This window comes from Carassius gibelio, chromosome B23, assembly GCF_023724105.1.
Source record: "Carassius gibelio isolate Cgi1373 ecotype wild population from Czech Republic chromosome B23, carGib1.2-hapl.c, whole genome shotgun sequence".
Taxonomy (NCBI): Eukaryota; Metazoa; Chordata; class Actinopteri; order Cypriniformes; family Cyprinidae; genus Carassius; species Carassius gibelio.
This window is the reverse complement of record NC_068418.1, coordinates 708181-730419: the sequence shown is the minus strand read 5'-3', so window position 1 is coordinate 730419 and position 22239 is coordinate 708181. Positions and strand designations below refer to the sequence as shown.

Sequence of the window (22239 nt, the reverse complement as noted above, 5' to 3'; positions counted from 1 at the left end):
GGATGGTAGAGATGCAAATCAGACCTCTGGCTGACCGCCTGGGCCTTCATACTTACCTGGCAGGGGAGACACCATGATCAAGAAGGCGGTTCACCCAGGGCGAGGCTTGTCCATTGCACTCCGGCCATGCTGACCCCTGCGAATTCCCCAAATGCGGGAATCTCGACTGCATAATTTATGGTAGTGGGGGACTGCGTTCGCGCTCTCCCCTGAAATTGTTGGTGAAACAAAGCAGAAGAGGTTTTTACAGTTTTTTATTTATTTCCATTTCAGAATGGGGAGTTCTGTCACATGCGAGATACGTGTTGTGCGCCTGTGAAACAAAGTCACTTACGCTCTTGAAAAATCAGACCCTGGTGGGTAGTTTAGTTCGAACATAGCGCAGACCTTACTTTGAAAGTAGATTGGACTGACTGCAGCCTAGCTGTATCTGTCTCCATGTTGTTTGTTTGTCCTTTTTTTCAATTCGTATTAATTTTGTTGTCGCTTACAGCGCCACCTAGTGGCCTGTCGCCGCGCCCTTTTTCACCTGGCCTCGGACTGAGCCCCTGCACAGGTGTGCCGATTTGGGTGAAGGGATCTCACTCCTTCCCGGAGTTATAGCCATTCGAGCCACCTCGGACACGCCACCTTAGCACGTTTTGAGGTCCCCTCGCCAAGGTGAATGGAAATTTCCTCTTTTTTTGGATGATTATTGACAGTCAGACTCCAGAGAAGCTTTCTGTGCTGATTTGGGTGGGACTGGGCCAAATACCTGGCGCTAGGTTGCAAAAGAAGGTTTTCGACAAAATCCAAAATACCCGAAAATTTCGTCAGAGCGACGAGCCAATCTGAGACCTGCGTCTCGTTCGGCTCGAGCCAAGGATTCCGATGACATAAGGCACGTGGCTCTGCGACCAACCGTTTGGGAGTTACGAGCGATGCCGTACTTTCCGTCAGGCCGATCGGGACGAGGCCCGGTGACGTTGTAGACAGGGGAGGCTACCACCATCCCCCAGCGTTTTTAGGTCTCCCAAAACTTACCAAAGCCGAGATGGGCATCGCCGTGTCCGGCTTCCTCCCTGCTGCGTCTTAGCAGCATCGCTTCTCGGCCTTTTGGCTAAGATCAAGTGTAGTATCTGTTCTTATCAGTTTAATATCTGATACGTCCCCCATCCGGGGACTACATATTAAATGGATTTTTAGATCACGGAGCTGGAGCCGGGGCTTGCTCCGTCCACTCCATGCATCGGCCTGGTATTGCAGTGTCTCCAGGAACGGTGTGCTTTCCCTTTTTGGGGATTGCCATTTATTGTGTCGAATAGCAGAACAAGGAATGAGAGCTGCCATTGCAGATGCTGTGGTTTATTGCAAACTTTTTTCCTGATGTGTCCTCCTGGGGTCTTGGACTCTTCCACTAACGATGCACCCACCTGAGGTCTTGAAGTGGTGGTGCATCTAGACGAGGTGGTGCATCGAATCAGGTGTGTTTGTTTAAAGAGAGTCATCTAAAACTGGCGTTGGGAAGCACCGGCCCATGAGCTTGGCAGTTTCCAGGCCAGTAACGGAAGGCACCCGTCCTTCCTTTCCTGGAGCGGGGGCGGAGGGCTAACCGTTGGTGAGGATGGTAGAGATGCAAATCAGACCTCTGGCTGACCGCCTGGGCCTTCATACTTACCTGGCAGGGGAGACACCATGATCAAGAAGGCGGTTCACCCAGGGCGAGGCTTGTCCATTGCACTCCGGCCATGCTGACCCCTGCGAATTCCCCAAATGCGGGAATCTCGACTGCATAATTTATGGTAGTGGGGGACTGCGTTCGCGCTCTCCCCTGAAATTGTTGGTGAAACAAAGCAGAAGAGGTTTTTACAGTTTTTTATTTATTTCCATTTCAGAATGGGGAGTTCTGTCACATGCGAGATACGTGTTGTGCGCCTGTGAAACAAAGTCACTTACGCTCTTGAAAAATCAGACCCTGGTGGGTAGTTTAGTTCGAACATAGCGCAGACCTTACTTTGAAAGTAGATTGGACTGACTGCAGCCTAGCTGTATCTGTCTCCATGTTGTTTGTTTGTCCTTTTTTTCGATTCGTATTAATTTTGTTGTCGCTTACAGCGCCACCTAGTGGCCTGTCGCCGCGCCCTTTTTCACCTGGCCTCGGACTGAGCCCCTGCACAGGTGTGCCGATTTGGGTGAAGGGATCTCACTCCTTCCCGGAGTTATAGCCATTCGAGCCACCTCGGACACGCCACCTTAGCACGTTTTGAGGTCCCCTCGCCAAGGTGAATGGAAATTTCCTCTTTTTTTGGATGATTATTGACAGTCAGACTCCAGAGAAGCTTTCTGTGCTGATTTGGGTGGGACTGGGCCAAATACCTGGCGCTAGGTTGCAAAAGAAGGTTTTCGACAAAATCCAAAATACCCGAAAATTTCGTCAGAGCGACGAGCCAATCTGAGACCTGCGTCTCGTTCGGCTCGAGCCAAGGATTCCGATGACATAAGGCACGTGGCTCTGCGACCAACCGTTTGGGAGTTACGAGCGATGCCGTACTTTCCGTCGCTGCAGTTCCACCGTCAGGCCGATCGGGACAAGGCCCGGTGACGTTGCAGACAGGGGAGGGTACTACGATCCCGCAGTGTTTCGGGTGTTTTCATCTTTGTTTGATTGTCTTTTTACATTACATTTTCCCTATTTTTCAGCTTACGGCGCCACCTACTGGCCTGTCGCCACGCCCCTTTTCGAGCCACCTCGGACACGCCACCTTAGCACGTTTTGAGGTCCCCTCGCCAAGGTGAATGGAAATTTCCTCTTTTTTTGGATGATTATTGACAGTCAGACTCCAGAGAAGCTTTCTGTGCTGATTTGGGTGGGACTGGGCCAAATACCTGGCGCTAGGTTGCAAAAGAAGGTTTTCGACAAAATCCAAAATACCCGAAAATTTCGTCAGAGCGACGAGCCAATCTGAGACCTGCGTCTCGTTCGGCTCGAGCCAAGGATTCCGATGACATAAGGCACGTGGCTCTGCGACCAACCGTTTGGGAGTTACGAGCGATGCCGTACTTTCCGTCGCTGCAGTTCCACCGTCAGGCCGATCGGGACAAGGCCCGGTGACGTTGCAGACAGGGGAGGGTACTACGATCCCGCAGTGTTTCGGGTGTTTTCATCTTTGTTTGATTGTCTTTTTACATTACATTTTCCCTATTTTTCAGCTTACGGCGCCACCTACTGGCCTGTCGCCACGCCCCTTTTCGAGCCACCTCGGACACGCCACCTTAGCACGTTTTGAGGTCCCCTCGCCAAGGTGAATGGAAATTTCCTCTTTTTTTGGATGATTATTGACAGTCAGACTCCAGAGAAGCTTTCTGTGCTGATTTGGGTGGGACTGGGCCAAATACCTGGCGCTAGGTTGCAAAAGAAGGTTTTCGACAAAATCCAAAATACCCGAAAATTTCGTCAGAGCGACGAGCCAATCTGAGACCTGCGTCTCGTTCGGCTCGAGCCAAGGATTCCGATGACATAAGGCACGTGGCTCTGCGACCAACCGTTTGGGAGTTACGAGCGATGCCGTACTTTCCGTCGCTGCAGTTCCACCGTCAGGCCGATCGGGACAAGGCCCGGTGACGTTGCAGACAGGGGAGGGTACTACGATCCCGCAGTGTTTCGGGTGTTTTCATCTTTGTTTGATTGTCTTTTTACATTACATTTTCCCTATTTTTCAGCTTACGGCGCCACCTACTGGCCTGTCGCCACGCCCCTTTTCACCTGGCCTCGGACTGAGCCCCTGCACAGGTGTGCCGATTTGGGTGAAGGGATCTCACTCCTTCCCGGAGTTATAGCCATTCGAGCCACCTCGGACACGCCACCTTAGCACGTTTTGAGGTCCCCTCGCCAAGGTGAATGGAAATTTCCTCTTTTTTTGGATGATTATTGACAGTCAGACTCCAGAGAAGCTTTCTGTGCTGATTTGGGTGGGACTGGGCCAAATACCTGGCGCTAGGTTGCAAAAGAAGGTTTTCGACAAAATCCAAAATACCCGAAAATTTCGTCAGAGCGACGAGCCAATCTGAGACCTGCGTCTCGTTCGGCTCGAGCCAAGGATTCCGATGACATAAGGCACGTGGCTCTGCGACCAACCGTTTGGGAGTTACGAGCGATGCCGTACTTTCCGTCAGGCCGATCGGGACGAGGCCCGGTGACGTTGTAGACAGGGGAGGCTACCACCATCCCCCAGCGTTTTTAGGTCTCCCAAAACTTACCAAAGCCGAGATGGGCATCGCCGTGTCCGGCTTCCTCCCTGCTGCGTCTTAGCAGCATCGCTTCTCGGCCTTTTGGCTAAGATCAAGTGTAGTATCTGTTCTTATCAGTTTAATATCTGATACGTCCCCCATCCGGGGACTACATATTAAATGGATTTTTAGATCACGGAGCTGGAGCCGGGGCTTGCTCCGTCCACTCCATGCATCGGCCTGGTATTGCAGTGTCTCCAGGAACGGTGTGCTTTCCCTTTTTGGGGATTGCCATTTATTGTGTCGAATAGCAGAACAAGGAATGAGAGCTGCCATTGCAGATGCTGTGGTTTATTGCAAACTTTTTTCCTGATGTGTCCTCCTGGGGTCTTGGACTCTTCCACTAACGATGCACCCACCTGAGGTCTTGAAGTGGTGGTGCATCTAGACGAGGTGGTGCATCGAATCAGGTGTGTTTGTTTAAAGAGAGTCATCTAAAACTGGCGTTGGGAAGCACCGGCCCATGAGCTTGGCAGTTTCCAGGCCAGTAACGGAAGGCACCCGTCCTTCCTTTCCTGGAGCGGGGGCGGAGGGCTAACCGTTGGTGAGGATGGTAGAGATGCAAATCAGACCTCTGGCTGACCGCCTGGGCCTTCATACTTACCTGGCAGGGGAGACACCATGATCAAGAAGGCGGTTCACCCAGGGCGAGGCTTGTCCATTGCACTCCGGCCATGCTGACCCCTGCGAATTCCCCAAATGCGGGAATCTCGACTGCATAATTTATGGTAGTGGGGGACTGCGTTCGCGCTCTCCCCTGAAATTGTTGGTGAAACAAAGCAGAAGAGGTTTTTACAGTTTTTTATTTATTTCCATTTCAGAATGGGGAGTTCTGTCACATGCGAGATACGTGTTGTGCGCCTGTGAAACAAAGTCACTTACGCTCTTGAAAAATCAGACCCTGGTGGGTAGTTTAGTTCGAACATAGCGCAGACCTTACTTTGAAAGTAGATTGGACTGACTGCAGCCTAGCTGTATCTGTCTCCATGTTGTTTGTTTGTCCTTTTTTTCGATTCGTATTAATTTTGTTGTCGCTTACAGCGCCACCTAGTGGCCTGTCGCCGCGCCCTTTTTCACCTGGCCTCGGACTGAGCCCCTGCACAGGTGTGCCGATTTGGGTGAAGGGATCCCACTCCTTCCCGGAGTTATAGCCATTCGAGCCACCTCGGACACGCCACCTTAGCACGTTTTGAGGTCCCCTCGCCAAGGTGAATGGAAATTTCCTCTTTTTTTGGATGATTATTGACAGTCAGACTCCAGAGAAGCTTTCTGTGCTGATTTGGGTGGGACTGGGCCAAATACCTGGCGCTAGGTTGCAAAAGAAGGTTTTCGACAAAATCCAAAATACCCGAAAATTTCGTCAGAGCGACGAGCCAATCTGAGACCTGCGTCTCGTTCGGCTCGAGCCAAGGATTCCGATGACATAAGGCACGTGGCTCTGCGACCAACCGTTTGGGAGTTACGAGCGATGCCGTACTTTCCGTCGCTGCAGTTCCACCGTCAGGCCGATCGGGACAAGGCCCGGTGACGTTGCAGACAGGGGAGGGTACTACGATCCCGCAGTGTTTCGGGTGTTTTCATCTTTGTTTGATTGTCTTTTTACATTACATTTTCCCTATTTTTCAGCTTACGGCGCCACCTACTGGCCTGTCGCCACGCCCCTTTTCACCTGGCCTCGGACTGAGCCCCTGCACAGGTGTGCCGATTTGGGTGAAGGGATCTCACTCCTTCCCGGAGTTATAGCCATTCGAGCCACCTCGGACACGCCACCTTAGCACGTTTTGAGGTCCCCTCGCCAAGGTGAATGGAAATTTCCTCTTTTTTTGGATGATTATTGACAGTCAGACTCCAGAGAAGCTTTCTGTGCTGATTTGGGTGGGACTGGGCCAAATACCTGGCGCTAGGTTGCAAAAGAAGGTTTTCGACAAAATCCAAAATACCCGAAAATTTCGTCAGAGCGACGAGCCAATCTGAGACCTGCGTCTCGTTCGGCTCGAGCCAAGGATTCCGATGACATAAGGCACGTGGCTCTGCGACCAACCGTTTGGGAGTTACGAGCGATGCCGTACTTTCCGTCAGGCCGATCGGGACGAGGCCCGGTGACGTTGTAGACAGGGGAGGCTACCACCATCCCCCAGCGTTTTTAGGTCTCCCAAAACTTACCAAAGCCGAGATGGGCATCGCCGTGTCCGGCTTCCTCCCTGCTGCGTCTTAGCAGCATCGCTTCTCGGCCTTTTGGCTAAGATCAAGTGTAGTATCTGTTCTTATCAGTTTAATATCTGATACGTCCCCCATCCGGGGACTACATATTAAATGGATTTTTAGATCACGGAGCTGGAGCCGGGGCTTGCTCCGTCCACTCCATGCATCGGCCTGGTATTGCAGTGTCTCCAGGAACGGTGTGCTTTCCCTTTTTGGGGATTGCCATTTATTGTGTCGAATAGCAGAACAAGGAATGAGAGCTGCCATTGCAGATGCTGTGGTTTATTGCAAACTTTTTTCCTGATGTGTCCTCCTGGGGTCTTGGACTCTTCCACTAACGATGCACCCACCTGAGGTCTTGAAGTCTTTCACAGACGAGGTGGTGCATCGAATCAGGTGTGTTTGTTTAAAGAGAGTCATCTAAAACTGGCGTTGGGAAGCACCGGCCCATGAGCTTGGCAGTTTCCAGGCCAGTAACGGAAGGCACCCGTCCTTCCTTTCCTGGAGCGGGGGCGGAGGGCTAACCGTTGGTGAGGATGGTAGAGATGCAAATCAGACCTCTGGCTGACCGCCTGGGCCTTCATACTTACCTGGCAGGGGAGACACCATGATCAAGAAGGCGGTTCACCCAGGGCGAGGCTTGTCCATTGCACTCCGGCCATGCTGACCCCTGCGAATTCCCCAAATGCGGGAATCTCGACTGCATAATTTATGGTAGTGGGGGACTGTGTTCGCGCTCTCCCCTGAAATTGTTGGTGAAACAAAGCAGAAGAGGTTTTTACAGTTTTTTATTTATTTCCATTTCAGAATGGGGAGTTCTGTCACATGCGAGATACGTGTTGTGCGCCTGTGAAACAAAGTCACTTACGCTCTTGAAAAATCAGACCCTGGTGGGTAGTTTAGTTCGAACATAGCGCAGACCTTACTTTGAAAGTAGATTGGACTGACTGCAGCCTAGCTGTATCTGTCTCCATGTTGTTTGTTTGTCCTTTTTTTCGATTCGTATTAATTTTGTTGTCGCTTACAGCGCCACCTAGTGGTCTGTCGCCGCGCCCTTTTTCACCTGGCCTCGGACTGAGCCCCTGCACAGGTGTGCCGATTTGGGTGAAGGGATCTCACTCCTTCCCGGAGTTATAGCCATTCGAGCCACCTCGGACACGCCACCTTAGCACGTTTTGAGGTCCCCTCGCCAAGGTGAATGGAAATTTCCTCTTTTTTTGGATGATTATTGACAGTCAGACTCCAGAGAAGCTTTCTGTGCTGATTTGGGTGGGACTGGGCCAAATACCTGGCGCTAGGTTGCAAAAGAAGGTTTTCGACAAAATCCAAAATACCCGAAAATTTCGTCAGAGCGACGAGCCAATCTGAGACCTGCGTCTCGTTCGGCTCGAGCCAAGGATTCCGATGACATAAGGCACGTGGCTCTGCGACCAACCGTTTGGGAGTTACGAGCGATGCCGTACTTTCCGTCGCTGCAGTTCCACCGTCAGGCCGATCGGGACAAGGCCCGGTGACGTTGCAGACAGGGGAGGGTACTACGATCCCGCAGTGTTTCGGGTGTTTTCATCTTTGTTTGATTGTCTTTTTACATTACATTTTCCCTATTTTTCAGCTTACGGCGCCACCTACTGGCCTGTCGCCACGCCCCTTTTCACCTGGCCTCGGACTGAGCCCCTGCACAGGTGTGCCGATTTGGGTGAAGGGATCTCACTCCTTCCCGGAGTTATAGCCATTCGAGCCACCTCGGACACGCCACCTTAGCACGTTTTGAGGTCCCCTCGCCAAGGTGAATGGAAATTTCCTCTTTTTTTGGATGATTATTGACAGTCAGACTCCAGAGAAGCTTTCTGTGCTGATTTGGGTGGGACTGGGCCAAATACCTGGCGCTAGGTTGCAAAAGAAGGTTTTCGACAAAATCCAAAATACCCGAAAATTTCGTCAGAGCGACGAGCCAATCTGAGACCTGCGTCTCGTTCGGCTCGAGCCAAGGATTCCGATGACATAAGGCACGTGGCTCTGCGACCAACCGTTTGGGAGTTACGAGCGATGCCGTACTTTCCGTCGCTGCAGTTCCACCGTCAGGCCGATCGGGACAAGGCCCGGTGACGTTGCAGACAGGGGAGGGTACTACGATCCCGCAGTGTTTCGGGTGTTTTCATCTTTGTTTGATTGTCTTTTTACATTACATTTTCCCTATTTTTCAGCTTACGGCGCCACCTACTGGCCTGTCGCCACGCCCCTTTTCACCTGGCCTCGGACTGAGCCCCTGCACAGGTGTGCCGATTTGGGTGAAGGGATCTCACTCCTTCCCGGAGTTATAGCCATTCGAGCCACCTCGGACACGCCACCTTAGCACGTTTTGAGGTCCCCTCGCCAAGGTGAATGGAAATTTCCTCTTTTTTTGGATGATTATTGACAGTCAGACTCCAGAGAAGCTTTCTGTGCTGATTTGGGTGGGACTGGGCCAAATACCTGGCGCTAGGTTGCAAAAGAAGGTTTTCGACAAAATCCAAAATACCCGAAAATTTCGTCAGAGCGACGAGCCAATCTGAGACCTGCGTCTCGTTCGGCTCGAGCCAAGGATTCCGATGACATAAGGCACGTGGCTCTGCGACCAACCGTTTGGGAGTTACGAGCGATGCCGTACTTTCCGTCAGGCCGATCGGGACGAGGCCCGGTGACGTTGTAGACAGGGGAGGCTACCACCATCCCCCAGCGTTTTTAGGTCTCCCAAAACTTACCAAAGCCGAGATGGGCATCGCCGTGTCCGGCTTCCTCCCTGCTGCGTCTTAGCAGCATCGCTTCTCGGCCTTTTGGCTAAGATCAAGTGTAGTATCTGTTCTTATCAGTTTAATATCTGATACGTCCCCCATCCGGGGACTACATATTAAATGGATTTTTAGATCACGGAGCTGGAGCCGGGGCTTGCTCCGTCCACTCCATGCATCGGCCTGGTATTGCAGTGTCTCCAGGAACGGTGTGCTTTCCCTTTTTGGGGATTGCCATTTATTGTGTCGAATAGCAGAACAAGGAATGAGAGCTGCCATTGCAGATGCTGTGGTTTATTGCAAACTTTTTTCCTGATGTGTCCTCCTGGGGTCTTGGACTCTTCCACTAACGATGCACCCACCTGAGGTCTTGAAGTCTTTCACAGACGAGGTGGTGCATCGAATCAGGTGTGTTTGTTTAAAGAGAGTCATCTAAAACTGGCGTTGGGAAGCACCGGCCCATGAGCTTGGCAGTTTCCAGGCCAGTAACGGAAGGCACCCGTCCTTCCTTTCCTGGAGCGGGGGCGGAGGGCTAACCGTTGGTGAGGATGGTAGAGATGCAAATCAGACCTCTGGCTGACCGCCTGGGCCTTCATACTTACCTGGCAGGGGAGACACCATGATCAAGAAGGCGGTTCACCCAGGGCGAGGCTTGTCCATTGCACTCCGGCCATGCTGACCCCTGCGAATTCCCCAAATGCGGGAATCTCGACTGCATAATTTATGGTAGTGGGGGACTGCGTTCGCGCTCTCCCCTGAAATTGTTGGTGAAACAAAGCAGAAGAGGTTTTTACAGTTTTTTATTTATTTCCATTTCAGAATGGGGAGTTCTGTCACATGCGAGATACGTGTTGTGCGCCTGTGAAACAAAGTCACTTACGCTCTTGAAAAATCAGACCCTGGTGGGTAGTTTAGTTCGAACATAGCGCAGACCTTACTTTGAAAGTAGATTGGACTGACTGCAGCCTAGCTGTATCTGTCTCCATGTTGTTTGTTTGTCCTTTTTTTCGATTCGTATTAATTTTGTTGTCGCTTACAGCGCCACCTAGTGGCCTGTCGCCGCGCCCTTTTTCACCTGGCCTCGGACTGAGCCCCTGCACAGGTGTGCCGATTTGGGTGAAGGGATCTCACTCCTTCCCGGAGTTATAGCCATTCGAGCCACCTCGGACACGCCACCTTAGCACGTTTTGAGGTCCCCTCGCCAAGGTGAATGGAAATTTCCTCTTTTTTTGGATGATTATTGACAGTCAGACTCCAGAGAAGCTTTCTGTGCTGATTTGGGTGGGACTGGGCCAAATACCTGGCGCTAGGTTGCAAAAGAAGGTTTTCGACAAAATCCAAAATACCCGAAAATTTCGTCAGAGCGACGAGCCAATCTGAGACCTGCGTCTCGTTCGGCTCGAGCCAAGGATTCCGATGACATAAGGCACGTGGCTCTGCGACCAACCGTTTGGGAGTTACGAGCGATGCCGTACTTTCCGTCGCTGCAGTTCCACCGTCAGGCCGATCGGGACAAGGCCCGGTGACGTTGCAGACAGGGGAGGGTACTACGATCCCGCAGTGTTTCGGGTGTTTTCATCTTTGTTTGATTGTCTTTTTACATTACATTTTCCCTATTTTTCAGCTTACGGCGCCACCTACTGGCCTGTCGCCACGCCCCTTTTCACCTGGCCTCGGACTGAGCCCCTGCACAGGTGTGCCGATTTGGGTGAAGGGATCTCACTCCTTCCCGGAGTTATAGCCATTCGAGCCACCTCGGACACGCCACCTTAGCACGTTTTGAGGTCCCCTCGCCAAGGTGAATGGAAATTTCCTCTTTTTTTGGATGATTATTGACAGTCAGACTCCAGAGAAGCTTTCTGTGCTGATTTGGGTGGGACTGGGCCAAATACCTGGCGCTAGGTTGCAAAAGAAGGTTTTCGACAAAATCCAAAATACCCGAAAATTTCGTCAGAGCGACGAGCCAATCTGAGACCTGCGTCTCGTTCGGCTCGAGCCAAGGATTCCGATGACATAAGGCACGTGGCTCTGCGACCAACCGTTTGGGAGTTACGAGCGATGCCGTACTTTCCGTCGCTGCAGTTCCACCGTCAGGCCGATCGGGACAAGGCCCGGTGACGTTGCAGACAGGGGAGGGTACTACGATCCCGCAGTGTTTCGGGTGTTTTCATCTTTGTTTGATTGTCTTTTTACATTACATTTTCCCTATTTTTCAGCTTACGGCGCCACCTACTGGCCTGTCGCCACGCCCCTTTTCACCTGGCCTTGGACTGAGCCCCTGCACAGGTGTGCCGATTTGGGTGAAGGGATCTCACTCCTTCCCGGAGTTATAGCCATTCGAGCCACCTCGGACACGCCACCTTAGCACGTTTTGAGGTCCCCTCGCCAAGGTGAATGGAAATTTCCTCTTTTTTTGGATGATTATTGACAGTCAGACTCCAGAGAAGCTTTCTGTGCTGATTTGGGTGGGACTGGGCCAAATACCTGGCGCTAGGTTGCAAAAGAAGGTTTTCGACAAAATCCAAAATACCCGAAAATTTCGTCAGAGCGACGAGCCAATCTGAGACCTGCGTCTCGTTCGGCTCGAGCCAAGGATTCCGATGACATAAGGCACGTGGCTCTGCGACCAACCGTTTGGGAGTTACGAGCGATGCCGTACTTTCCGTCAGGCCGATCGGGACGAGGCCCGGTGACGTTGTAGACAGGGGAGGCTACCACCATCCCCCAGCGTTTTTAGGTCTCCCAAAACTTACCAAAGCCGAGATGGGCATCGCCGTGTCCGGCTTCCTCCCTGCTGCGTCTTAGCAGCATCGCTTCTCGGCCTTTTGGCTAAGATCAAGTGTAGTATCTGTTCTTATCAGTTTAATATCTGATACGTCCCCCATCCGGGGACTACATATTAAATGGATTTTTAGATCACGGAGCTGGAGCCGGGGCTTGCTCCGTCCACTCCATGCATCGGCCTGGTATTGCAGTGTCTCCAGGAACGGTGTGCTTTCCCTTTTTGGGGATTGCCATTTATTGTGTCGAATAGCAGAACAAGGAATGAGAGCTGCCATTGCAGATGCTGTGGTTTATTGCAAACTTTTTTCCTGATGTGTCCTCCTGGGGTCTTGGACTCTTCCACTAACGATGCACCCACCTGAGGTCTTGAAGTCTTTCACAGACGAGGTGGTGCATCGAATCAGGTGTGTTTGTTTAAAGAGAGTCATCTAAAACTGGCGTTGGGAAGCACCGGCCCATGAGCTTGGCAGTTTCCAGGCCAGTAACGGAAGGCACCCGTCCTTCCTTTCCTGGAGCGGGGGCGGAGGGCTAACCGTTGGTGAGGATGGTAGAGATGCAAATCAGACCTCTGGCTGACCGCCTGGGCCTTCATACTTACCTGGCAGGGGAGACACCATGATCAAGAAGGCGGTTCACCCAGGGCGAGGCTTGTCCATTGCACTCCGGCCATGCTGACCCCTGCGAATTCCCCAAATGCGGGAATCTCGACTGCATAATTTATGGTAGTGGGGGACTGCGTTCGCGCTCTCCCCTGAAATTGTTGGTGAAACAAAGCAGAAGAGGTTTTTACAGTTTTTTATTTATTTCCATTTCAGAATGGGGAGTTCTGTCACATGCGAGATACGTGTTGTGCGCCTGTGAAACAAAGTCACTTACGCTCTTGAAAAATCAGACCCTGGTGGGTAGTTTAGTTCGAACATAGCGCAGACCTTACTTTGAAAGTAGATTGGACTGACTGCAGCCTAGCTGTATCTGTCTCCATGTTGTTTGTTTGTCCTTTTTTTCGATTCGTATTAATTTTGTTGTCGCTTACAGCGCCACCTAGTGGCCTGTCGCCGCGCCCTTTTTCACCTGGCCTCGGACTGAGCCCCTGCACAGGTGTGCCGATTTGGGTGAAGGGATCTCACTCCTTCCCGGAGTTATAGCCATTCGAGCCACCTCGGACACGCCACCTTAGCACGTTTTGAGGTCCCCTCGCCAAGGTGAATGGAAATTTCCTCTTTTTTTGGATGATTATTGACAGTCAGACTCCAGAGAAGCTTTCTGTGCTGATTTGGGTGGGACTGGGCCAAATACCTGGCGCTAGGTTGCAAAAGAAGGTTTTCGACAAAATCCAAAATACCCGAAAATTTCGTCAGAGCGACGAGCCAATCTGAGACCTGCGTCTCGTTCGGCTCGAGCCAAGGATTCCGATGACATAAGGCACGTGGCTCTGCGACCAACCGTTTGGGAGTTACGAGCGATGCCGTACTTTCCGTCGCTGCAGTTCCACCGTCAGGCCGATCGGGACAAGGCCCGGTGACGTTGCAGACAGGGGAGGGTACTACGATCCCGCAGTGTTTCGGGTGTTTTCATCTTTGTTTGATTGTCTTTTTACATTACATTTTCCCTATTTTTCAGCTTACGGCGCCACCTACTGGCCTGTCGCCACGCCCCTTTTCACCTGGCCTCGGACTGAGCCCCTGCACAGGTGTGCCGATTTGGGTGAAGGGATCTCACTCCTTCCCGGAGTTATAGCCATTCGAGCCACCTCGGACACGCCACCTTAGCACGTTTTGAGGTCCCCTCGCCAAGGTGAATGGAAATTTCCTCTTTTTTTGGATGATTATTGACAGTCAGACTCCAGAGAAGCTTTCTGTGCTGATTTGGGTGGGACTGGGCCAAATACCTGGCGCTAGGTTGCAAAAGAAGGTTTTCGACAAAATCCAAAATACCCGAAAATTTCGTCAGAGCGACGAGCCAATCTGAGACCTGCGTCTCGTTCGGCTCGAGCCAAGGATTCCGATGACATAAGGCACGTGGCTCTGCGACCAACCGTTTGGGAGTTACGAGCGATGCCGTACTTTCCGTCGCTGCAGTTCCACCGTCAGGCCGATCGGGACGAGGCCCGGTGACGTTGCAGACAGGGGAGGGTACTACGATCCCGCAGTGTTTCGGGTGTTTTCATCTTTGTTTGATTGTCTTTTTACATTACATTTTCCCTATTTTTCAGCTTACGGCGCCACCTACTGGCCTGTCGCCACGCCCCTTTTCACCTGGCCTTGGACTGAGCCCCTGCACAGGTGTGCCGATTTGGGTGAAGGGATCTCACTCCTTCCCGGAGTTATAGCCATTCGAGCCACCTCGGACACGCCACCTTAGCACGTTTTGAGGTCCCCTCGCCAAGGTGAATGGAAATTTCCTCTTTTTTTGGATGATTATTGACAGTCAGACTCCAGAGAAGCTTTCTGTGCTGATTTGGGTGGGACTGGGCCAAATACCTGGCGCTAGGTTGCAAAAGAAGGTTTTCGACAAAATCCAAAATACCCGAAAATTTCGTCAGAGCGACGAGCCAATCTGAGACCTGCGTCTCGTTCGGCTCGAGCCAAGGATTCCGATGACATAAGGCACGTGGCTCTGCGACCAACCGTTTGGGAGTTACGAGCGATGCCGTACTTTCCGTCAGGCCGATCGGGACGAGGCCCGGTGACGTTGTAGACAGGGGAGGCTACCACCATCCCCCAGCGTTTTTAGGTCTCCCAAAACTTACCAAAGCCGAGATGGGCATCGCCGTGTCCGGCTTCCTCCCTGCTGCGTCTTAGCAGCATCGCTTCTCGGCCTTTTGGCTAAGATCAAGTGTAGTATCTGTTCTTATCAGTTTAATATCTGATACGTCCCCCATCCGGGGACTACATATTAAATGGATTTTTAGATCACGGAGCTGGAGCCGGGGCTTGCTCCGTCCACTCCATGCATCGGCCTGGTATTGCAGTGTCTCCAGGAACGGTGTGCTTTCCCTTTTTGGGGATTGCCATTTATTGTGTCGAATAGCAGAACAAGGAATGAGAGCTGCCATTGCAGATGCTGTGGTTTATTGCAAACTTTTTTCCTGATGTGTCCTCCTGGGGTCTTGGACTCTTCCACTAACGATGCACCCACCTGAGGTCTTGAAGTCTTTCACAGACGAGGTGGTGCATCGAATCAGGTGTGTTTGTTTAAAGAGAGTCATCTAAAACTGGCGTTGGGAAGCACCGGCCCATGAGCTTGGCAGTTTCCAGGCCAGTAACGGAAGGCACCCGTCCTTCCTTTCCTGGAGCGGGGGCGGAGGGCTAACCGTTGGTGAGGATGGTAGAGATGCAAATCAGACCTCTGGCTGACCGCCTGGGCCTTCATACTTACCTGGCAGGGGAGACACCATGATCAAGAAGGCGGTTCACCCAGGGCGAGGCTTGTCCATTGCACTCCGGCCATGCTGACCCCTGCGAATTCCCCAAATGCGGGAATCTCGACTGCATAATTTATGGTAGTGGGGGACTGCGTTCGCGCTCTCCCCTGAAATTGTTGGTGAAACAAAGCAGAAGAGGTTTTTACAGTTTTTTATTTATTTCCATTTCAGAATGGGGAGTTCTGTCACATGCGAGATACGTGTTGTGCGCCTGTGAAACAAAGTCACTTACGCTCTTGAAAAATCAGACCCTGGTGGCTAGTTTAGTTCGAACATAGCGCAGACCTTACTTTGAAAGTAGATTGGACTGACTGCAGCCTAGCTGTATCTGTCTCCATGTTGTTTGTTTGTCCTTTTTTTCGATTCGTATTAATTTTGTTGTCGCTTACAGCGCCACCTAGTGGCCTGTCGCCGCGCCCTTTTTCACCTGGCCTCGGACTGAGCCCCTGCACAGGTGTGCCGATTTGGGTGAAGGGATCTCACTCCTTCCCGGAGTTATAGCCATTCGAGCCACCTCGGACACGCCACCTTAGCACGTTTTGAGGTCCCCTCGCCAAGGTGAATGGAAATTTCCTCTTTTTTTGGATGATTATTGACAGTCAGACTCCAGAGAAGCTTTCTGTGCTGATTTGGGTGGGACTGGGCCAAATACCTGGCGCTAGGTTGCAAAAGAAGGTTTTCGACAAAATCCAAAATACCCGAAAATTTCGTCAGAGCGACGAGCCAATCTGAGACCTGCGTCTCGTTCGGCTCGAGCCAAGGATTCCGATGACATAAGGCACGTGGCTCTGCGACCAACCGTTTGGGAGTTACGAGCGATGCCGTACTTTCCGTCGCTGCAGTTCCACCGTCAGGCCGATCGGGACAAGGCCCGGTGACGTTGCAGACAGGGGAGGGTACTACGATCCCGCAGTGTTTCGGGTGTTTTCATCTTTGTTTGATTGTCTTTTTACATTACATTTTCCCTATTTTTCAGCTTACGGCGCCACCTACTGGCCTGTCGCCACGCCCCTTTTCACCTGGCCTCGGACTGAGCCCCTGCACAGGTGTGCCGATTTGGGTGAAGGGATCTCACTCCTTCCCGGAGTTATAGCCATTCGAGCCACCTCGGACACGCCACCTTAGCACGTTTTGAGGTCCCCTCGCCAAGGTGAATGGAAATTTCCTCTTTTTTTGGATGATTATTGACAGTCAGACTCCAGAGAAGCTTTCTGTGCTGATTTGGGTGGGACTGGGCCAAATACCTGGCGCTAGGTTGCAAAAGAAGGTTTTCGACAAAATCCAAAATACCCGAAAATTTCGTCAGAGCGACGAGCCAATCTGAGACCTGCGTCTCGTTCGGCTCGAGCCAAGGATTCCGATGACATAAGGCACGTGGCTCTGCGACCAACCGTTTGGGAGTTACGAGCGATGCCGTACTTTCCGTCGCTGCAGTTCCACCGTCAGGCCGATCGGGACAAGGCCCGGTGACGTTGCAGACAGGGGAGGGTACTACGATCCCGCAGTGTTTCGGGTGTTTTCATCTTTGTTTGATTGTCTTTTTACATTACATTTTCCCTATTTTTCAGCTTACGGCGCCACCTACTGGCCTGTCGCCACGCCCCTTTTCACCTGGCCTTGGACTGAGCCCCTGCACAGGTGTGCCGATTTGGGTGAAGGGATCTCACTCCTTCCCGGAGTTATAGCCATTCGAGCCACCTCGGACACGCCACCTTAGCACGTTTTGAGGTCCCCTCGCCAAGGTGAATGGAAATTTCCTCTTTTTTTGGATGATTATTGACAGTCAGACTCCAGAGAAGCTTTCTGTGCTGATTTGGGTGGGACTGGGCCAAATACCTGGCGCTAGGTTGCAAAAGAAGGTTTTCGACAAAATCCAAAATACCCGAAAATTTCGTCAGAGCGACGAGCCAATCTGAGACCTGCGTCTCGTTCGGCTCGAGCCAAGGATTCCGATGACATAAGGCACGTGGCTCTGCGACCAACCGTTTGGGAGTTACGAGCGATGCCGTACTTTCCGTCAGGCCGATCGGGACGAGGCCCGGTGACGTTGTAGACAGGGGAGGCTACCACCATCCCCCAGCGTTTTTAGGTCTCCCAAAACTTACCAAAGCCGAGATGGGCATCGCCGTGTCCGGCTTCCTCCCTGCTGCGTCTTAGCAGCATCGCTTCTCGGCCTTTTGGCTAAGATCAAGTGTAGTATCTGTTCTTATCAGTTTAATATCTGATACGTCCCCCATCCGGGGACTACATATTAAATGGATTTTTAGATCACGGAGCTGGAGCCGGGGCTTGCTCCGTCCACTCCATGCATCGGCCTGGTATTGCAGTGTTTCCAGGAACGGTGTGCTTTCCCTTTTTGGGGATTGCCATTTATTGTGTCGAATAGCAGAACAAGGAATGAGAGCTGCCATTGCAGATGCTGTGGTTTATTGCAAACTTTTTTCCTGATGTGTCCTCCTGGGGTCTTGGACTCTTCCACTAACGATGCACCCACCTGAGGTCTTGAAGTCTTTCACAGACGAGGTGGTGCATCGAATCAGGTGTGTTTGTTTAAAGAGAGTCATCTAAAACTGGCGTTGGGAAGCACCGGCCCATGAGCTTGGCAGTTTCCAGGCCAGTAACGGAAGGCACCCGTCCTTCCTTTCCTGGAGCGGGGGCGGAGGGCTAACCGTTGGTGAGGATGGTAGAGATGCAAATCAGACCTCTGGCTGACCGCCTGGGCCTTCATACTTACCTGGCAGGGGAGACACCATGATCAAGAAGGCGGTTCACCCAGGGCGAGGCTTGTCCATTGCACTCCGGCCATGCTGACCCCTGCGAATTCCCCAAATGCGGGAATCTCGACTGCATAATTTATGGTAGTGGGGGACTGCGTTCGCGCTCTCCCCTGAAATTGTTGGTGAAACAAAGCAGAAGAGGTTTTTACAGTTTTTTATTTATTTCCATTTCAGAATGGGGAGTTCTGTCACATGCGAGATACGTGTTGTGCGCCTGTGAAACAAAGTCACTTACGCTCTTGAAAAATCAGACCCTGGTGGGTAGTTTAGTTCGAACATAGCGCAGACCTTACTTTGAAAGTAGATTGGACTGACTGCAGCCTAGCTGTATCTGTCTCCATGTTGTTTGTTTGTCCTTTTTTTCGATTCGTATTAATTTTGTTGTCGCTTACAGCGCCACCTAGTGGCCTGTCGCCGCGCCCTTTTTCACCTGGCCTCGGACTGAGCCCCTGCACAGGTGTGCCGATTTGGGTGAAGGGATCTCACTCCTTCCCGGAGTTATAGCCATTCGAGCCACCTCGGACACGCCACCTTAGCACGTTTTGAGGTCCCCTCGCCAAGGTGAATGGAAATTTCCTCTTTTTTTGGATGATTATTGACAGTCAGACTCCAGAGAAGCTTTCTGTGCTGATTTGGGTGGGACTGGGCCAAATACCTGGCGCTAGGTTGCAAAAGAAGGTTTTCGACAAAATCCAAAATACCCGAAAATTTCGTCAGAGCGACGAGCCAATCTGAGACCTGCGTCTCGTTCGGCTCGAGCCAAGGATTCCGATGACATAAGGCACGTGGCTCTGCGACCAACCGTTTGGGAGTTACGAGCGATGCCGTACTTTCCGTCGCTGCAGTTCCACCGTCAGGCCGATCGGGACAAGGCCCGGTGACGTTGCAGACAGGGGAGGGTACTACGATCCCGCAGTGTTTCGGGTGTTTTCATCTTTGTTTGATTGTCTTTTTACATTACATTTTCCCTATTTTTCAGCTTACGGCGCCACCTACTGGCCTGTCGCCACGCCCCTTTTCACCTGGCCTCGGACTGAGCCCCTGCACAGGTGTGCCGATTTGGGTGAAGGGATCTCACTCCTTCCCGGAGTTATAGCCATTCGAGCCACCTCGGACACGCCACCTTAGCACGTTTTGAGGTCCCCTCGCCAAGGTGAATGGAAATTTCCTCTTTTTTTGGATGATTATTGACAGTCAGACTCCAGAGAAGCTTTCTGTGCTGATTTGGGTGGGACTGGGCCAAATACCTGGCGCTAGGTTGCAAAAGAAGGTTTTCGACAAAATCCAAAATACCCGAAAATTTCGTCAGAGCGACGAGCCAATCTGAGACCTGCGTCTCGTTCGGCTCGAGCCAAGGATTCCGATGACATAAGGCACGTGGCTCTGCGACCAACCGTTTGGGAGTTACGAGCGATGCCGTACTTTCCGTCGCTGCAGTTCCACCGTCAGGCCGATCGGGACAAGGCCCGGTGACGTTGCAGACAGGGGAGGGTACTACGATCCCGCAGTGTTTCGGGTGTTTTCATCTTTGTTTGATTGTCTTTTTACATTACATTTTCCCTATTTTTCAGCTTACGGCGCCACCTACTGGCCTGTCGCCACGCCCCTTTTCACCTGGCCTCGGACTGAGCCCCTGCACAGGTGTGCCGATTTGGGTGAAGGGATCTCACTCCTTCCCGGAGTTATAGCCATTCGAGCCACCTCGGACACGCCACCTTAGCACGTTTTGAGGTCCCCTCGCCAAGGTGAATGGAAATTTCCTCTTTTTTTGGATGATTATTGACAGTCAGACTCCAGAGAAGCTTTCTGTGCTGATTTGGGTGGGACTGGGCCAAATACCTGGCGCTAGGTTGCAAAAGAAGGTTTTCGACAAAATCCAAAATACCCGAAAATTTCGTCAGAGCGACGAGCCAATCTGAGACCTGCGTCTCGTTCGGCTCGAGCCAAGGATTCCGATGACATAAGGCACGTGGCTCTGCGACCAACCGTTTGGGAGTTACGAGCGATGCCGTACTTTCCGTCAGGCCGATCGGGACGAGGCCCGGTGACGTTGTAGACAGGGGAGGCTACCACCATCCCCCAGCGTTTTTAGGTCTCCCAAAACTTACCAAAGCCGAGATGGGCATCGCCGTGTCCGGCTTCCTCCCTGCTGCGTCTTAGCAGCATCGCTTCTCGGCCTTTTGGCTAAGATCAAGTGTAGTATCTGTTCTTATCAGTTTAATATCTGATACGTCCCCCATCCGGGGACTACATATTAAATGGATTTTTAGATCACGGAGCTGGAGCCGGGGCTTGCTCCGTCCACTCCATGCATCGGCCTGGTATTGCAGTGTCTCCAGGAACGGTGTGCTTTCCCTTTTTGGGGATTGCCATTTATTGTGTCGAATAGCAGAACAAGGAATGAGAGCTGCCATTGCAGATGCTGTGGTTTATTGCAAACTTTTTTCCTGATGTGTCCTCCTGGGGTCTTGGACTCTTCCACTAACGATGCACCCACCTGAGGTCTTGAAGTCTTTCACAGACGAGGTGGTGCATCGAATCAGGTGTGTTTGTTTAAAGAGAGTCATCTAAAACTGGCGTTGGGAAGCACCGGCCCATGAGCTTGGCAGTTTCCAGGCCAGTAACGGAAGGCACCCGTCCTTCCTTTCCTGGAGCGGGGGCGGAGGGCTAACCGTTGGTGAGGATGGTAGAGATGCAAATCAGACCTCTGGCTGACCGCCTGGGCCTTCATACTTACCTGGCAGGGGAGACACCATGATCAAGAAGGCGGTTCACCCAGGGCGAGGCTTGTCCATTGCACTCCGGCCATGCTGACCCCTGCGAATTCCCCAAATGCGGGAATCTCGACTGCATAATTTATGGTAGTGGGGGACTGCGTTCGCGCTCTCCCCTGAAATTGTTGGTGAAACAAAGCAGAAGAGGTTTTTACAGTTTTTTATTTATTTCCATTTCAGAATGGGGAGTTCTGTCACATGCGAGATACGTGTTGTGCGCCTGTGAAACAAAGTCACTTACGCTCTTGAAAAATCAGACCCTGGTGGGTAGTTTAGTTCGAACATAGCGCAGACCTTACTTTGAAAGTAGATTGGACTGACTGCAGCCTAGCTGTATCTGTCTCCATGTTGTTTGTTTGTCCTTTTTTTCGATTCGTATTAATTTTGTTGTCGCTTACAGCGCCACCTAGTGGCCTGTCGCCGCGCCCTTTTTCACCTGGCCTCGGACTGAGCCCCTGCACAGGTGTGCCGATTTGGGTGAAGGGATCTCACTCCTTCCCGGAGTTATAGCCATTCGAGCCACCTCGGACACGCCACCTTAGCACGTTTTGAGGTCCCCTCGCCAAGGTGAATGGAAATTTCCTCTTTTTTTGGATGATTATTGACAGTCAGACTCCAGAGAAGCTTTCTGTGCTGATTTGGGTGGGACTGGGCCAAATACCTGGCGCTAGGTTGCAAAAGAAGGTTTTCGACAAAATCCAAAATACCCGAAAATTTCGTCAGAGCGACGAGCCAATCTGAGACCTGCGTCTCGTTCGGCTCGAGCCAAGGATTCCGATGACATAAGGCACGTGGCTCTGCGACCAACCATTTGGGAGTTACGAGCGATGCCGTACTTTCCGTCAGGCCGATCGGGACGAGGCCCGGTGACGTTGTAGACAGGGGAGGCTACCACCATCCCCCAGCGTTTTTAGGTCTCCCAAAACTTACCAAAGCCGAGATGGGCATCGCCGTGTCCGGCTTCCTCCCTGCTGCGTCTTAGCAGCATCGCTTCTCGGCCTTTTGGCTAAGATCAAGTGTAGTATCTGTTCTTATCAGTTTAATATCTGATACGGCCCCCATCCGGGGACTACATATTAAATGGATTTTTAGATCACGGAGCTGGAGCCGGGGCTTGCTCCGTCCACTCCATGCATCGGCCTGGTATTGCAGTGTCTCCAGGAACGGTGTGCTTTCCCTTTTTGGGGATTGCCATTTATTGTGTCGAATAGCAGAACAAGGAATGAGAGCTGCCATTGCAGATG

General features: G+C 51.8%; 1 long non-coding RNA gene and 18 other non-coding genes across 19 annotated transcripts in view; 18 read left to right on the top strand and 1 right to left on the bottom strand.

The window, feature by feature from the left end:
• LOC128011370 (uncharacterized) overlaps positions 1-22239 on the bottom strand; it is a 214116-nt gene that overhangs the window by 36508 nt on the left and 155369 nt on the right. The window lies entirely within an intron of this gene.
• Positions 49-212, top strand: LOC128012258 (U1 spliceosomal RNA). The gene has a single exon (XR_008182781.1). It is a non-coding gene; the product is annotated as a U1 spliceosomal RNA (small nuclear RNA).
• On the top strand, positions 1080-1270 carry LOC128012517 (U2 spliceosomal RNA). The gene has a single exon (XR_008183041.1). It is a non-coding gene; the product is annotated as a U2 spliceosomal RNA (small nuclear RNA).
• Positions 1650-1813, top strand: LOC128012257 (U1 spliceosomal RNA). The gene has a single exon (XR_008182779.1). It is a non-coding gene; the product is annotated as a U1 spliceosomal RNA (small nuclear RNA).
• Positions 4293-4483, top strand: LOC128012516 (U2 spliceosomal RNA). The gene has a single exon (XR_008183040.1). It is a non-coding gene; the product is annotated as a U2 spliceosomal RNA (small nuclear RNA).
• Positions 4863-5026, top strand: LOC128012256 (U1 spliceosomal RNA). Its single transcript, XR_008182778.1, has one exon. It is a non-coding gene; the product is annotated as a U1 spliceosomal RNA (small nuclear RNA).
• On the top strand, positions 6486-6676 carry LOC128012515 (U2 spliceosomal RNA). The gene has a single exon (XR_008183039.1). It is a non-coding gene; the product is annotated as a U2 spliceosomal RNA (small nuclear RNA).
• LOC128012413 (U1 spliceosomal RNA) lies at positions 7051-7214 on the top strand. The gene has a single exon (XR_008182936.1). It is a non-coding gene; the product is annotated as a U1 spliceosomal RNA (small nuclear RNA).
• Positions 9266-9456, top strand: LOC128012514 (U2 spliceosomal RNA). Its single transcript, XR_008183038.1, has one exon. It is a non-coding gene; the product is annotated as a U2 spliceosomal RNA (small nuclear RNA).
• On the top strand, positions 9831-9994 carry LOC128012255 (U1 spliceosomal RNA). Its single transcript, XR_008182777.1, has one exon. It is a non-coding gene; the product is annotated as a U1 spliceosomal RNA (small nuclear RNA).
• LOC128012513 (U2 spliceosomal RNA) lies at positions 12046-12236 on the top strand. The gene has a single exon (XR_008183037.1). It is a non-coding gene; the product is annotated as a U2 spliceosomal RNA (small nuclear RNA).
• LOC128012254 (U1 spliceosomal RNA) lies at positions 12611-12774 on the top strand. Its single transcript, XR_008182776.1, has one exon. It is a non-coding gene; the product is annotated as a U1 spliceosomal RNA (small nuclear RNA).
• LOC128012512 (U2 spliceosomal RNA) lies at positions 14826-15016 on the top strand. The gene has a single exon (XR_008183036.1). It is a non-coding gene; the product is annotated as a U2 spliceosomal RNA (small nuclear RNA).
• LOC128012253 (U1 spliceosomal RNA) lies at positions 15391-15554 on the top strand. The gene has a single exon (XR_008182775.1). It is a non-coding gene; the product is annotated as a U1 spliceosomal RNA (small nuclear RNA).
• Positions 17606-17796, top strand: LOC128012623 (U2 spliceosomal RNA). The gene has a single exon (XR_008183146.1). It is a non-coding gene; the product is annotated as a U2 spliceosomal RNA (small nuclear RNA).
• LOC128012252 (U1 spliceosomal RNA) lies at positions 18171-18334 on the top strand. Its single transcript, XR_008182773.1, has one exon. It is a non-coding gene; the product is annotated as a U1 spliceosomal RNA (small nuclear RNA).
• Positions 20386-20576, top strand: LOC128012511 (U2 spliceosomal RNA). Its single transcript, XR_008183035.1, has one exon. It is a non-coding gene; the product is annotated as a U2 spliceosomal RNA (small nuclear RNA).
• On the top strand, positions 20951-21114 carry LOC128012251 (U1 spliceosomal RNA). Its single transcript, XR_008182772.1, has one exon. It is a non-coding gene; the product is annotated as a U1 spliceosomal RNA (small nuclear RNA).
• On the top strand, positions 21982-22172 carry LOC128012630 (U2 spliceosomal RNA). The gene has a single exon (XR_008183153.1). It is a non-coding gene; the product is annotated as a U2 spliceosomal RNA (small nuclear RNA).